Raw genomic sequence first — 17171 nt, forward strand, 5'->3', positions numbered from 1 at the left:
CTGGGTTCTGCTAGATCTCCCTGGAGAAGCGCCTCCCTCTGACAATCTCTTTGGTATTTACTGCAAGCCTGTGAGTCACATCAAACTCTTATTTCTAATAAGTGTGAAGTATGCAAGCCCCTGAAAATCAGGTATAACTTAATTTGCTAGGCACATATGCCAGCTTGACAAAGAGGAGTATGCAGAGGTTTTTCTTTCAGTGGATTATTGCTCTGGTGTGAGCCTACCTGTGCATGTGCTAAATTTTGCATGACATTTGTAATCAGTGATAGATGGGTCTGTTTCCTCAGCCCAAGGGAACACAGCCCCAAGGGAGATCCAGCATCTCTGCATGAATCTTGGTTTCCTGAGTCACTGCAGAATCATAGAACTGCTGGGAGGCCCTGAGAATTTCCTCCTGTACCTAGAGCATATCCCATGAGGCCTGTATCCTGAGAGTGTTGCCTGGACATACTGACCTCACTCCAGGCTTGCTCCTCTGGGCCTGGTTGCAATGGCCCTGACTACTGCTGCCTCAGTGGTGTTCCTTCCTAAAAGCTGTCTAGGGGCTGGATGTCCCCCAGATGCCCACTCAGCAGCCCCAGCGACCTCTGGCCTGGAAATCTGCTACTGCTCTGTTCCCCCTGTGTACTGCATCCTCATCACCTTCCAGGGAAGTTCAGACATAATGTGTGTAGAGCCATCTATCATCTGACCCTCTCCTTGTGCCATGAGCTCAGGGGGATATGATTTATTTGTTTACTGTCTCTCCGGACACAGGACCCTGTGCTCCAGGGCTGGAGTCTGACTGTTCTGCAGCTTTGCAGTCAAGTGTCTAGACTCCTGAGCCAAGTTTCAGCCCTAATAGCATCCATGGGGCCAGTTACTGGGTCCCTTTGAGAACCAGTTCCTTCTTCCATAGAACAGCCAGAATGCCTGACTCCCAAAGCCTTTGTCAGAATTCAGGATTGAGGAAAGGGTACCGGGCAAGCTGTGAGGGGAGCTGACTTGTATATATATATATATATATCATATATATATCATATATATATATATGAGTTCAATTTGTCGACAGATAGTATAATACCCAGTGCTCATCCTGCCAAGTGCCCCCTTAGTGCCCATCACTCATTACTCCAACCCCCCCGCCCACCTCCCTTTCCAGTACCTCTAGTTTCTTTCCCAGAATTAGGTGTCTCTCAAGTTTTGTCACCCTCACTGATATTTTCACTCATTTTCTCTCTTTATTTCCTTTCATGAATTTTTATATTCCCCAAATGAATGAGGCCATATAATGTTTGTCCTTCTCTGATTATTTCACTCAGCATAATACCCACCAGTTCCATCCATGTCGAAGCAAATGGTGGGTATTTGTCATTTCTTTTTTTTTACTTTAAATATTTTATTTTATTGGAGTTCAATTTGCCAACATATAGCATAACACCCAGTGCTCATCCCATCAAGTGCCTCCATATGTGCCCGTCATCCAGTTACCCCCATCTCCCGCCCACCTCCCTTTCTACCGCCCCTTGTTTGTTTCCCAGAGTTAGGAGTCTCTCATGTTCTGTCTCCCTCTCTGATATTTCCCACTCATTTTCTCTCCTTTCCCCTTTATTCCCAGTCACTATTTTTTTATATTCCCCAAATGAATGAGACCATATAATGTTTGTCCTTCTCTGACTGACTTATTTCACTCAGCATGATACCCTCCAGTTCCATCCACATCGAAGCAAATGGTGGGTATTTGTCGTTTCTCATGGGTGAGTAATATTCCATTGTATACATAGACCACATCTTCTTTATCCATTCATCTTTCGATGGACACCAAGGCTCCTTCCACAGTTTGGCTATTGTGGACATTGCTGCTAGAAACATTGGGGTGCAGGTGTCCCGGCGTTTCACTGCATCTGTATCTTTGGGGTAAATCCCCAGAAGTGCAATTTCTAGGTCATAGGGAACTTCTATTTTTAACTCTTTGAGGAACCTCCACAAAGTTTTCCAGAGTGGCTGCACCATTTCACATTCCCACCAACAGTGTAAGAGGGTTCCCTTTTCTCCGCATCCTCTCCAACATTTGTTGATTCCTGTTTTGTTAATTTTCTCCATTCTCACTGGTGTGAGGTGGGATCTCATTGTGGTTTTGATTTGTATTTCCCTGATGGCCAGTGACGCAGAGCACTTTCTCATGTGCTTGTTGGCCATGGTCTATGTTTTCCTCTCTGAAATTTCTGTTCATGTTCTTTTTTTTTTAAAGATTTATTTATTTATTCGTGATGAGAGAGAGAGAGAGAGAGAGAGAAAGAGAGAGGCAGAGACACAGGCAGAGGGAGATGCAGCCTCCATGCCGGGAACCCAACGCGGGACTCCATCTCAGGACTCCAGGATCACGCGCTGGGCCAAAGCCAGGCCCTAAACCACTGAGCCACCCAGGGATCCCCTCTGTTCATGTCTTTTGCCCATTTCATGATTGGATTGTTTGTTTCTTTGCTGTTGAGTTTAATAAGTTCTTTATGGATCTTGGAAACTAGTCCTTTTTCTGATAGGACATTTGCAAATATCTTCTCCCATTCTCTAGGTTGTCTTTTAGTTTTGTTGACTGTTTCTTTTGCTGTGCACAAGCTTTTTATCTTGCTTAAGTCCCAATAATTCATTTTTGTCTTTGTTTCACTTGCCTTCATGGATGTATCTTGAAAGAAGTTGCTGTGGCCAAGTTCAAAAAGGGTGTTGCCTGTGTTCTCCTCTAGGATGTTGATGGATCCTGGCTCACATTGAGATCTTTCATCCATTTTGAGTTTATCTTTGTATGTGATGTGAGAGAATGGTCTAGTTTCATTCTTCTGCATGTGGATGTCCAATTTTCCCAGCCACCATTTATTGAAGAGACTGTCTTTTTTCTTTTTTTTTTTTTTTTTTTTGAGACTGTCTTTTTTCCAGTGGATAGTTTTTCCTGCTTTGTTGAATATTAGTTGACCATAGAGTTGAGGGATCACTTCTGTATTCTCTTTTCTGTTCCATTGATCTCTGTGTCTGTTTTTGTGCCAGTACCACACTGTCTTGAGGACCACAGCTTTGTAGTACAACCTGAAATCTGGCATTGTGAAGCCCCCAGCTATGGCTTTCTTTTTCAATATTCCCCTGGCTATTCGGGGTCTTTTTGGATTCCACACAAATCTTAAGATGATTTGTTTCAAGCCTCTGAAGAAAGTCCATGGTATTTTGATAGGGATTGCATTAAATGTGTAAATTTCCCTGGGTAACATTGACATTTTCACATTATTAATTCTTCCAATCCATGAGCATGGACAATTTTCCATCTCTTGGTGTCTTCCTCAATTTCTTTCAGAAGTGTTCTGTAGTTTTTAGGGTATAGATCCTTTACCTCTTTGATTAGGTTTATTCCTAGGTATCTTATGCTTTTGGGAGCGATTGTAAATGGGATTGACTCTTTAATTTCTCTTTTTTCAGTCTCATTGTTAGTGGATAGAAATGCCACTGACTTCTGGGCATTGATTTTGTATCCTGCCACACTGCCGAATTGCTGTATGGGTTCTAGTAATCGTGGGGTGCAGTGTTTTGTTTTTTTTTATGTACAGTATCATGTCATCTGTGAAGAGGGAAAGTTTGACTCCTTCTTTGTCAATTTGAATGCCTTTAATGTCTTTTTGTTGTCTGATTGCTGAGGCTAGGACTTCCAGTACTATGTTGAAAAGCAGTGTTAAGAGTGGGAATCTCTGTCTCATTCCTGATCTTAGGGTAAGGCTCCAAGTGTTTCCCCATTAAGAATGATATTTGGTGTGGCCTTTTCATAGATGGCTTTTAAGATGCTGAGGAATGTTGCCTCTATCCCTACCCTCTGAAGAGTTTTGATCAGGAATGGATGCTGTATTTTGTCAAATCTTTCTCTGCATCTATTGAGAGGATCATATGGTTCTTGTTTTTTCTCTTGTTGATATGATTTATCATATTGGTTGCTTTACGAGTGTTGAATCAGCCTTGCATCCCAGGGATAAATCCCACTTGGTCATGATGAATAATCTTTTTAATGTACTTTTGGATCCTATTGGCTAGTATCTTGTACAGAAATTTTAGATTCTTGTTCATTGGGGATATTGGTCTATAATTATCCTTTTTGGCGAGGTCTTTGGTTTTGGAATTAAGGTGATGCTGGCCTCATAGGATGAGTTTGGAAGTATTCCATCTCTTTCTATCTTTCCAAACAGCTTTAGTAGAATAGGTATGGTTTCTTCTTTAAACGTTTGATAGAATTCCCCTGGGAAGTCATCTGGCCGTGGACTCTTGTGTCTTGGGAGGTTTTTGATGACTGCTTCAATTTCCTCCCTGGTTATTGGCCTGTTCAGATTTTCTATTTCTTCCTGTTCCAGTGTTGGTAGATTGTGGTTTTCCAGAAATGCGTCCATTTCTTCTAGATTGCCTAATTTATTGGCAAATAGGTGCTCATAATAAGTTTTAAAATCGTTTGTATTTCCTTGGTACTGGTGGTGTTCTCTCCTTTTTCATTCATGATTTTATTAATTTGAGTCTTTTATCTCTTCTTTTTAATAAGGCTGGCTAATGGTTTATCTATCTTATTAATTCTTTCAAGAAACCAACTCCTGGTTTTGTTGATCTGTTCCATAGTTCTTCTGGTCTCTATTTCATTGAGTTCTGCTTGAATCTTTACTAACTCTCTTCTTCTGCTGGGTGTAGGATCTGTCTGCTGTTTTTTTTCTCCAGTTCCTTTAGATGAAAGGTTAGCTTTTGTATTTGAGTTCTTTCCAGTTTTTGGATGGATGCTTGTATTGCGATGTGTTTCCCCTTCACGACTGCTTTTGCTGTATCCCAAAGATCTGGAATGGTTTTATCTTCATTCTTATTAATTTCCATGAATCTTTTTAATTCTTCTCTAATTTCCTGGTTGACCCTTTCATCTTTTAGCAGGATGCTCTTTAACCTCCATGTGTTTGAAATCCTTCTAAATTTCTTCTTGTGATTTAGTTCTAGTTTCAAAGCATTAGGGTCTGAAAATATGCAGGGGACAATCCCAGTCTTTTTTATCAGTTAAGTCCTGATTTGTGACCCAGTATGTGATCTATTCTGGAGAAAGTTCCACGTGCATTTGAGAAGAATGTGTTTTCAGTTGCCTTTGGATGTAAAGTTCTGTAAATATCTGTGAAATCCATCTGGTCCAGTTTATCATTTAAAGCTCCTGTTTCTTTGGACATAGCTTAGAAGATATCAATAGCAGAAAGCGCAGTGTTCAAGTCTCCCAGTATAAGTGTATTATTATCTAAGTATGTCTTAACTTTGGTTATTAATTGATTGATATATGTGGCAGCTCCCATATTTGGGGCATTAATATTTATGAAGGTTAGGTCCTCTTGTTGGATAGATCCTTTAAGTATGATATAGGGTCCCTCTTCATCTCTTACTACAGTCTTTGGGATAAACTTATTTATGTGATATAAGGAATGCTACCCCTGCTTTCTTTTGAGGACCATTTGAATGGTAATTGGTTCTCCAACCTTTTATTTTCACGCTGGAGGTGTCCTTACATCTGAAATGAGTCTCTTGTAGGCAGCCAATAGATGGGTCTTGCTTTTTTATCCAGTCTGAAGCCCTGTGCCTTTTGATGGGATCATTAAGCCCATTCACGTTTAGAATTACTATTAAAGATATGAATTTAGTGTCATCATAACACTTATTCAGTCCCTGTTTTTGTTGATTGTTTCTTTGGACTTCCTCTTTCTTTCACAGAGTCCCCCTTTATATTTCTTGGAGAACTGGTTTGGTGGTCACATATTCTTTCAGTTTCTGCCTATCTTGGAAGCTCTTTATCTCTCCTTCTATTCTGAATGAGAGCCTTGCTGGATAAAGTATTCTTGGCTGCATGTTCTTCTCATTGAGGACCCTGAATATTTCCTGCCAGCCCTTTCTGGCCTGCCAGGTCTCTGTGGAGAGGTCTGCTGTTAATCTAATATTTCTCCCCATAAAGTTTAGGGAACTCTTGTCTCTTGCTGCTTTAAGGAAATTCTCTTAATCTTTGGAATTCACAAGTTTCACTATGAAATGTCAAGGTGTTGAACGGTTTTTATTGATTTTAGGGGGGATCTCTCTATGTCCTGGATCTGAATGACTGTTTCCCTCCCCAAATTAGGGAAGTTCTCAGCTATGATTTGTTCAAATACACTTTCTGGTCCTCTGTCCCTTTTGGCACCCTCTGCAACCCCAATTAAACATAGATTTTTTCATTCTGAGTCTGTCATTTATTTTCCTTAACTTTTCCTCCATGATTCTTAAATTGTTTTTCTCTTTTTTCCTCAGCTTCCTTCCTTGCCATCAATTTGTTTCTATGTCACTCATTGTTTCTTCTACCTCATTAGCCCTCATTGTTAGGAAGTCCAGTTTGAATTGCGTCTCATTTAATTGATTTTTAATTTCGGCCTGATTAGATCTAAATTCTGGAGTCATGAAGTCTCTTGAATCCCTTATGCTTTTTTTCCAGAGCCACCAGTAGCTTCATTTTTTTAAATAATAAATTCATTTTTTATTGGTGTTCAATTTGCCAACATACAGAATAACACCCAGTGCTCATCCCGTCAAGTGCCCCCCTCAGTGCCCGTCACCCATTCACCCCCACCTCCCACCCTCCTCCCCTTCCACCACCCCTAGTTCGTTTCCCAGAGTTAGGAGTCTTCATGTTCTGTCTCCCTTTCTGATATTTCCTACCCATTTCTTCTCCCTTCCCTTGTATTCCCTTTCACTATTATTTATATTCCCCAAATGAATGAGACCATATAATGTTTCTCCTTCTCTGATTGACTTATTTCACTCAGCATAATATCCTCCAGTTCTATCCATATTGAAGAAAATGGTGGGTATTTGTCATTTCTAATGGCTGAGTAATAATCCATTGTATACATAAACCACTTCTTTATCCATTCATCTTTCGATGGACACCGAGGCTCCTTCCAGTAGCTTTATAATTTTGCTTCTGAATTGGCTTTCTGACATTGAATTGTAATCCAAATTCTGTAACTCTGTGGGAGAGAGGACTGTTTCTGATTCTTTTTTTTTTTTTTTTGTGGTGAGTTCTTCCTTCTAGTCATGTTGCTCAGTTCAGAGTGGCAAAAAAGAAGTTGTACTTTATAGAAGCTCGAACTCTTCTCACTGTAGGAATCTGGCTGTTCCCTCTTTAAATTTCAGGCCAGATTCATAAGTTTTCAGGATTATTTGAAAGTTATCTAGGTAAGTTGGTGGGGACAAGTGACTTGGGGATCCTACTCCTCCACCGTCTTTCCCCGCCTCCTCCAGGAGCTGACTTACTAATTTCATTTCCATTCTCCCACTCAGTCTCACATGTGCCTCATTTCCAACCTCCCTTTACCCACACCTCCATCCAGTTCCCCATGGCAAGGGACAAGCTTTTAACCCCTTTGTACCCAAGGGTCTGTCCCAGAAACTCAGTGCTTTGCTTCCTATGCTGTTCCGGCACTCCCAGGGACACAGGTCGCACCCAGTTGTCATTCTCAGCTGCATTGATGCCTTCCCTATGGTGAAAGCTGCGTACTGTAGGCTGGGGCTTGTACTTTTCTTTTGTGCAAAGCACCAACAGACAGACAGTACATAAGCAGAAAGCAGTCATATTCAATTTTCAAATTTAATGGGGCTGGGGATAAATTAGGACAACAATGCATGAAAAGGTACCCCCCACAGATGACCAAGGTATGCAACCTGCTGTTGGGCACCACAGGGCAGGGCTTGTTCACCTGCTGGGAAGACTATGGGAACATGTTCAGTAAATGGGTGAGGAAAGGACTGTGTCCTTGGACCCCTGCTCTCGCTCCCAGATCACTCATGCAATCGCTAAAATCCTGTCTAGCCAAATCACTGCTGCTCAGCTTCCAAGGTTCAGCTTCAAGGCCAGCTATACTGGGAAGTGAGGCCAATGAGGCTGACCCCACCTCAGTTCCTGTCACCTGGAAGGGCACAGGCCATGCTAGTAGTGACTGGAGGGCCAGCTCCCTAGGGTAGGGGCAAGACCCTTGTTGTCCCCTTGTGCCAAGAAATTAACCTTCTTTGCAGCAAGATGCTGGACTATGGTCATCCCACAGATGGCTAGGCTGCGGGGATGCAAGGCCTGGGGTCTCAGAGAACCTTGCGTCCACCAGGTTTTCCCCTTCCCTGAGCACACACACCTGAGGCCCTGGGCTTCGCTGCCCCCTTACCAAGAAAGTGGTGCCACCGAGTGGTTGTGATCAGGCTTTGCAGCTGGATGGGCTGCTTCCAGCCACTAGTGTCTGATGTCACCTGTGTTCTCACTACTTCTCTGGGGAGCTCAGTGGCCATCCGTGACACTGTCCTTTCCCCTGCTGGTGCTAGAAGAATTAAATAGAGTAGTGCTTGGAAGATAGCAGGTGCCAACACATGGGAGCCCTCATGCTTCATGGACAGCAGGAGTCAGATGGTGTTCCTAGCTCTGCAAACACTCCCCTTCCCCACCCCTCAAACTTTACTCCATTTAGCCAAACAGGTGGTCTGATAGGGCTTCAGCTGATGCTGTTTCTGGGGCACCCCTGGGTGTCAGGTGCTTGAAATACTGTCTCATACTGTAATTCTGGGTCACTTTCTTCATCTGGAGGGCTGTGCCCTATACCACTACTCATGGCATGGGGGTCTCTAAGTGCTGTGCAGCTGTCATTTCCTGAACTCCCTGAAACTTGGCATCCTCCTTCTAAGGATCTTATGGTTTAGTTTGAAAAGAAACAAAACAGAATGCCCTAAGTGTGCAAGAAGGGGTTGGCTAAGAAGTGAGGAAGTGGGCCTGGAACAGCACTTGGAAACAACAGTGCTGTTGTTTTCCAAGAAGAGATGGAAGAATCCAACCTGTGTCTGAGCCCTTCAGTGACTTCCCCTTGCCTATGGGACACCCAGCCTTCTTGTGGCCCTCCAGTTCCAGCTCTTTACTTCCAGGGCACATAGAGCCTGTCTACCTGAATGGCTTGCAGGTCCTATACAGCCATTGTGCCACATTCTTTGGTCATGCTATTTTCTCTGCTTGGAATGTCTTCCTCTCTAGCAAAATCCTACTGACCCATAAAACCCCCACCTAGGCATCTCTTTCTCCAGAAAGTCATCTGATCTCCCAGGCTCCTCCTCTGCCCATTTAGCATCTCCATGAAAAGGCAACTCCAACTTCATGGTCCAAATCTGAACTCCTGACCCTATCCCCCTTCCTTCTTGTGCCTCTGTAATCTTCCCCATCTCAGCTCACAACAACTCTGATCTTCCAGTTACTCAGCCAAAATCTTTGCAGTTATCCTCAACTCTTCTTTCTCTCACATTCACATTTGGTCCATCAGTAAATCTATAAGCTTTACCTTTAAAACATGACCAGAATGTGGCCACTTTTGTCCATCTTCTCAGGACACAAGTCACCACCATCTGTCAGCTGGATTTAACACTAGCTTCTTGACTGGTCTAGTTGCTCCTGACTGTGCCCCAAAGCACAAGACAGCCTACAGCAATCTCACTCAACCCCAAGCTAAAAGTGGCACCTCATTGCTCTTCTCTGACACCCAAGGCAGGGAGTCTCACCGCATCAGTGCTCAGTAATCCTCCTTTACTGTCCTTAAGAAAGCCCAACTACCTCCACTGTCATTTTCCAAAAGCTGTATTTATGGTCTATGGGGTAGAAAAGAGAAATAGCACGAAGATGTGCATGTCATGCTGACAGGAAAGTTCAGGGGCTGGCTGAATGTGATGTGACCTTGCAGATTGATGTGGGGTCCCAGTATTGGCACCAGAAGTGCCTCGAGGGGCTGATGTGGTTATGGTATTTTTGAAATGGTAAGTAAACCTCAAGGAAGCCTTGGTCAAACAGGTTATGTGACATGGTGCTCCTGAAACATCCTTGGCATGTTGAAACCATGCACTCACCTTGGTTTGCATGTAAAGTGGGAAACTGCTCTTGTCTGCAGGGATGTTGTGAGGTCTGGGATATGGCAGATCTTTCTAGGGCTAGAGTTTTCTTTCACAAAGACTTCAACAGCAGTCCTGTTCCAGGAGCAAAGGGCAACAAAGTCCCTGATCTTTGAGACAACCAAAACATGCCCCTGCAGATTTCCAGTCCCCTTCCCTAGGGGCATTGCTATCCTGCTGAGGCAGAGGCACACTTCAGAAAAACCCTAGAGCAAGTAAGAAGCCAGTGGTGAGGCCCTGTCCTGCACAGCCACTGCTGGTGTCCCTCTACCCTTTTCCATCTCCTCTCTGCCAGTCCCTGATTTGCTGAGAGCACTCACTGTAGGCAGGCTTGCATTTGCTGTTCCCTCAACAGGACACCTACTCAGCTTGCTTCCTCAGGTGTCTGTGCAGGTGTTGCTTTATCAACTGAAGACTTCCTCATCCTCATATATAAAGTGTTTAAGTGTGTAATACCCATCCCTCTCTGGCAGTCCTTAGCCTTCCCTGCTTTTGTCTTTCCCATGGTATACTTCACCTTTGTACTTCATACTTTGTACAGGTCATGCCACTTATTATTCTTATTTATTTGCTTATTCTTTGTCTCCTCTTATTAAAACATAAGCTCCATGAAGGTAGAGTGTTCATCTGTTGATAGGATAGTACCAGGTGCTATGCAGATGCTCAGTAAATGGTTCAATAGATTAAGTCCACAGACAAATGGCACGAATGAAACTTTTTGTCTCTGGTCACCTTCCTGTTGAACTGGGTGATGAAGGCAAGGGGGTACCTTCATCACCTCTCCGCACCTGGTGCAGAGCTGGCAACCCCGGCCTTGGTAATCAACTAGCTGAACTGAATCTGAAAGACTGAAAGACAGGATGCACAGGGAGCTGGCTGTGCATCCTGCCCTGTGAGGAGGCTGAGATCTGTCTTCTGAGCTCTGGTTCCTTATGAAATAGCTGTCAGGTCTGCCTTGGGCAGATTAATAATTGCTGTTTGTTTCAGGAGTGTGTGTGATCCATTGCATCTCTTTTCTTCTTTTCCCCAGCAGATTTCAAGTGGTTTCACCTTAGCCTCCAGTCTTTGGGGAGGGCCACACACTGCTGTATGTTCATCATCTCTATCTCATGGTCCTTGATGGGTTCACAGTCTGTCACTCTTACATGGAGTGTTTTCAGCATGACAGCAACAGAAGCAGGAGTCCTTCCATGGAAGCTGACAGTGGACTTCAGAGGCCAGAGAAAATCTACATCATCACAAGGTGACAAGCCTCCTCTACATGCATTCCTTCTGGTGATCAGGGAGCCTTTCAATAATGCATTAAACTGGGCCAGAATATGGCTAAAATGTATTCTGAAATGGAAACTGCCAAAGTGCAAATGAAGTATAAAGGAAGGCAACAGAAAACGGTGACTGGGTTGAATGTTAAGGAGAAAGCCCTTTTGTCCTGTCTCTCTCCGTGTCTGGGTAGCAGCATGCCACTTTCTCTCACATAGGGAGTCCATATTTTCCCTGTGGGGCTTCTAGATGAGAAATCCCAGCAACTCAGCCCCCAACAAAGTAGAGGGTGTCTATTCTTGGCTGATGTGAATGGAACATACCTCCAGAGGGCCAAGCGTACACAGTGCTCTCATTCTACTTGCAGCAGAGCTAAGCTGTACCATTTTAGAATCATATAATTACCTACATTCAGTGTCAGCTGCATTGGCCAACCCACCCTGCATGTTCTGGACCTAGTGTCTATTTCGGAATGAGGAATCAGGAATAGGCAAGCTGGTCTCCCCTTCCATTCTGTGCTTCTTTCCCATTTCAGCACCACATTTGCCAGCCAGTGCCTGGGTGGCTCTTCTCTCTAGGCAGGAGTTTTAGAGACGACTGAGGTCCCCATTCAAGGGGTGTCCTGGCCACTTGGCTCAGTGGCCTGTGGTGCTAGCTCAGAGACCAGAGACCAGAGGTTAAACAGAAGTGACTTGGAGTTAGCTCCTTCCCTTATGAGCAATGTTTCTGGCCTTCAGTTTCCTCTTCTCTAAAGTGATAATGAAAATATCTAGGTTCTGTGAGGGCGAATGAGAAATGTTTACATTGTTCTAGAAGATGATGCTACAAAGTGGAATTTAACCTCATGAGCTCTGACTCTCCAGTGATTCAGTGGGTTCAGCCTGGCTCCAGTTCCATCTGGGAGCAGGAGTGAGACCTTGTACATACAGACACATAAACACATATGCTCTCACATATATTCAGATTCATGGACACACAGTGACACACAATGGAGCATGCACTCACATTCACACACTTACAAACTCTTGCACATACTCATATACACATGGCATGTCCTTCTATAGGGGTCTCCCCTGGTCTTCTGCCACCAGGCCCCCTTTGTCTTCAAGGCTCACAGATCCCTAGCTGGCCTTTTCCCTGCCCCCCTTCACCTCTTTCCATCTGTGCTCTAATTAAGCTTTGGGAAGTTTCTGAACAATTGGTGTCTCTCAGGGTTTCATGGTTCTGTACAAGGTGCTCCTCTGACATGGAAAACTCTTCATTTTATTTTTTTTTACCAGAATATCTCTTTCTCATCTCTTCTCCCGCCAGCTTTATTAAAATATAATTGACATAAAACACTCTGTTCTCATGTCCTAAAACTTAGCTCAAAAGCTGGGTTCTCCAGGAAGCACCCTTTGGGACAGCTAGCATAACAGGCCATCCTGTGTCCTGTCTGTTAAGTTCCTTCATCACCTGATTCTCTGATCATGAGCCCATGAATGCTTTCTGGTCTCTTCATCCCCTGAAGGCCTGCACACAGTGGGGCCTCTCTCCCAGGATTGTTAAACAGAAAGGGGACAGGGTACTTGTGGCAGCTCCCAGACATGTCAGTAGGGGGAGCCCTAGGAGCTTGAAAAAAACTGCCTAGGGTCTCCTGCTTTGCAGACCTTCATTCCATCATGGCTTCACTGTGAAGAATTGTTTACTTTAGAATTCTGTATTGAATTTGGGAGGCTATATGTTTATGTGGAGGCATCTTTTCTCTGAAACTCCTAACAAGTACCTGATTGATATTTTAAAAATATTCTAAGCTATATTCATAACTTAATCTTCTGATAATCAAGTAGAAGGAAGAAAAATGTTTGACATGCATTTACTTCTGTTTTCACTCCTGGGTACTCAAGGAAACAATTCTATTTGTCACAGTACAATGATCTGGGGCTCTGGGAGGCATAATGTATGATTTTATAGCTTTGGTGGATAAATAGCTATAATTTTCATTAGTCCTCCTTGACTAAGTTTCCTGCTGAAACAGAAGAGACAAGGCAGTGAGCAAGATGCTTACCTCTGGGGGAAAGATTATAATTGCCAGATGGAGAGCAGGATGGACAAGTGGACAATGGCAAAGTGGATCCAGGAAGTCTGTACAGGACTGAGCTCTGTTGGCTCAGGTGGTTCTCTGTGTGGCAATGGGTGAGGTTTGGGTATTTTTCTAATAGAGCAACTCCATTCTTAAGTACTCACCCATGAGAAATCACTGTAGATGTCCACTCAAAGACTTGTGTCAGACTATTTATAGCAGCTTTATGTATAATGGCTTAAAACTGGAAACAACCTAAATATTTCCCAACAGGTGAATGTGTAAACAAAATCACATTCTCTCAATACTTTGGAATTCTGTTCAGCAATAAAAAAGAATGCACTATTGATCCATGCAATAGTAAGGATAAATTTCAAAGAATTATACTGAGTGAAAGACACCAGACTCAAATGATAATAATTTTATCATTCCCCATATATGAAGTTCAAGAACAGGCAAAGATGATTTTTGATAGTAGAAAACAGAGCAGTGACCACCTTGCAGGGCCAGAGGTAGACTGGGGGAGATCATGAAGGGATTTTCAGGATATAAGTCATGCTCTATATCTTGATTCAGATCACAGCTACATGAATATGTACATTCGTCAAAATTGTACACTTAAAATCTAGGCATTTACTGTATATAAAGTGAAAAAATTATCGTGCCCCAAAATGCATGTTTAAATGAACTCAAGAAGCTGTCTCTTAGAAGGTGAGATTTATAGAGCAAACACCTGACTTCTGGGTATTGATTTTATATCCTGCCATACTGCCAAATTGCTGTATGAGTTCTAGCAATCTCGGGGTGGAGTCTTCTGGGTTTTCAGAAGATTGAAAGAGTCTTGTATCATGTCATCGGCAAAGAGGGAGAGTTTGACTACTTCTTTGCCAATTTGAATGCCTTTTATGTCTTTTTGTTGTCTGATTGCTGAGGCTAGAACTTTTTTTTAAATAATAAATTTATTTTTTATTAGTGTTCAATTTGCCAACATACAGAATAACACCCAGTGCTCATCCCGTCAAGAGCCCCTCTCAGTGCCCGTCACCCATTCACACCCACCCCCTGCCCTCCGGACCATCCATCACCCTTAGTTCGTTTCCCAGAGTTAGGAGTCTTTATGTTCTGTCTCCCTTTCTGATATTTCCTACCCAATTCTTCTCACTTCCCTTCTATTCCCTTTCACTATTATTTATATTCCCCAAATGAATGAGAACATATAATGTTTGTACTTCTCCAATTGACTTACTTCACTCAGCATAATACCCTCTAGTTCCATCCACGTCGAAGGAAATGGTGGGTATTTGTCGTTTCCATAGATGAGTAATAATCCATTGTATACATAGACCACATCTTCTTTATCCATTCATTTTCGTTGCGCACCGAGGCTCCTTCCACACTTTGACTATTGTGGACATTGCTGCTAGAAACATCGGGGTGCAGGTTTCATTGCATTTCGGCGTATCATTGCATCTGTATCTTTGGGGTAAATACCCAACAGTGCAATTGCTGGGTCGTAGGGCAAGTCTATTTGTAACTCTTTGAGGAACCTCCACACAGTTTTCCAGAGTGGCTGCACCAGTTCACATTCCCACCAACAGTGCAAGAGGGTTCCCTTTTCTCCGCATCGTCTCCAACATTTGTTGTTTCCTGCCTTGTTAATTTTCTCCATTCTCACTGGTGTGAGGTGGGATCTCATTGTGGTTTTGATTTGTATTTCCCTGATGGCAAGTGATGCAGAGCATTTTCTCATGTGCATGTTGGCCATGTCTATGTCTTCCTCTGTGAGATTTCTCTTCATGTCTTTTGCCCATTTCATGATTGGATTGTTTGTTTCTTTGGTGTTGAGTTTAAGAAGTTCTTTATAGATCTTGGAAACTAGCCCTTTATCTGATATGTCATTTGCAAATATCTTCTCCCATTCTGTAGGTTGTCTTTGAGTTTTGTTGACTGTATCCTTTGCTCTGCAAAAGCTTCTTATCTTGATGAAGTCCCACTAGTTCATTTTTGCTTTTGTTTCTTTTGTCTTCGTGGACGTATCTTGCAAGAAGTTACTGTGGCCGAGTTCAAAAAGGGTGTTGCCTGTGTTCTCCTCTAGGATTTTGATGGAATCTTGTCTCACATTTAGATCTTTCATCCATTTTGAGTTTATCTTTGTGTATGGTGCAAGGGAGTGGTCTAGTTTCATTCTTCTGCATGTGGATGTCCAATTTTCCCAGCACCATTTATTGAAGAGACTGTTTTTCTTCCAGTGGATAGTCTTTCCTCCTTTATCGAATATTAGTTGACCATTAAGTTCAGGGTCCACTTCTGGGTTCTCTATTCTGTTCCATTGATCTATGTGTCTGTTTTTGTGCCAGTACCACACTGTCTTGATGACCACAGCTTTGTAGTACAACCTGAAATCTGGCATTGTGATGCCCCCAGCTATGGTTTTCTTTTTTTTTTTTTTTTTAATTTATTTATGATAGTTACAGAGAGAGAGAGAGAGAGAGGGAGAGACAGAGGCAGAGACATAGGCAGAGGGAGAAGCAGGCTCCATGCACCGGGAGCCCGACGTGGGATTCGATCCCGGGTCTCCAGGATTGCGCCCTGGGCCAAAGGCAGGCGCCAAACCGCTGCGCCACCCAGGGATCCCCTATGGTTTTCTTTTTTAAAATTCCCGTGGTTATTCGGGGTCTTTTCTGATTCCACACAAATCTTAAAATAATTTGTTCTAACTCTCTAAAGAAAGTCCACGGTATTTTGATAGGGATTGCATGAAACGTGTAAAGTGCCCTGGGTAACATTGACATTTTCACAATATTAATTTTGCCAACCCATGAGCATGGAATATTTTTCCATCTCTTTGTGTCTTCCTCAATTTCTTTCAGAAGTGTTCTATAGTTTTGAGGGTATAGATCCTTAACCTCTTTGGTGAGGTTTATTCCTAGGTATCTTATGCTTTTGGGTGCAATTGTAAATGGGATTGACTCCTTAATTTCTCTTTCTTCAGTCTCATTGTTAGCGCATAGAAATGCCACTGACTTCTGGGCATTGATTTTGTATCCTGCCACACTGCCAAATTGCTGTATGAGTTCTAGCAATCTTGGGGTGGAGGCTTTTGGGTTTTCTATGTAGAGTATCATGTCATCGGCGAAGAGGGAGAGTTTGACTTCTTCTTTGCCAATTTGAATGCCTTTAATGTCTTTTTGTTGTCTGATTGCTGAGGCTAGGACTTCCAATACTATGTTGAATAGCAGTGGTGAGAGTGGACATATACAGGATCCAGAATCCACAGGGCCTGGAGCATAAGGTTCATCTCAAGTCTCAACTGAACTGCCTTCTTCTGTCAGGCAGGGATAACTGGGAGGATGAGCCCCAAGAGGCCAAAAAGGCACCACCGGAAGACACAGAGAGAGGAACTTTGGGCCTCCTTGGAGGCAGCTGCCAAGTGGATGCTCCCTGATTTGGAGCAGACCCAAGGGGCTCTCTAAACCAGATGGAGAAAAAAGCAGCGGCCTAGGTCCACCAGTGCCTGAAGAGCCTATGCTCACTTTGTAAATAAACAGCTCAACACCCCCCCACCAAAACAAAACAAAACAAAACAAGGCTGAATCAGCCTTGTGTCCTAGGGATACTTCGTCATGGTGAATAATTCTCTTAATGTACTGTTGGATCCTATTGGCTAGTATCTTGTTGAGAATTTTTGCATCCAGGTTCATCAGGGATATTGGTCTGTAATTCTCCTTTTTGGTGGGGTCTTTGTCTGGTTTTGGAATTAAGGTGATGCTGGCCTCATAGAACGAATTTGGAAGTACTCCATCTCTTTCTATCTTTCCAAACAGCTTTAGGAGAATGGGTATGGTTTCTTCTTTAAACGTTTGATAGAATTCCCCTGGGAAGCCATCTGGCC

The 17171-nt window shown here is 43.1% G+C and overlaps 1 long non-coding RNA gene across 3 annotated transcripts in view; it reads left to right on the forward strand.

Annotated features, from left to right (window-relative positions):
* LOC111091129 overlaps positions 1-17171 on the forward strand; it is a 137718-nt gene that overhangs the window by 82254 nt on the left and 38293 nt on the right. For all 3 annotated transcript variants that reach the window (XR_005374009.1, XR_005374007.1, XR_005374008.1), the window contains exon 4: positions 10991-11200. This is a non-coding gene — a long non-coding RNA (uncharacterized LOC111091129). The remainder of the gene's footprint in view (positions 1-10990; positions 11201-17171) is intronic.

The sequence above is a fragment of the Canis lupus genome, chromosome 19 (assembly GCF_011100685.1).
Source record: "Canis lupus familiaris isolate Mischka breed German Shepherd chromosome 19, alternate assembly UU_Cfam_GSD_1.0, whole genome shotgun sequence".
NCBI lineage: Eukaryota > Metazoa > Chordata > Mammalia > Carnivora > Canidae > Canis > Canis lupus.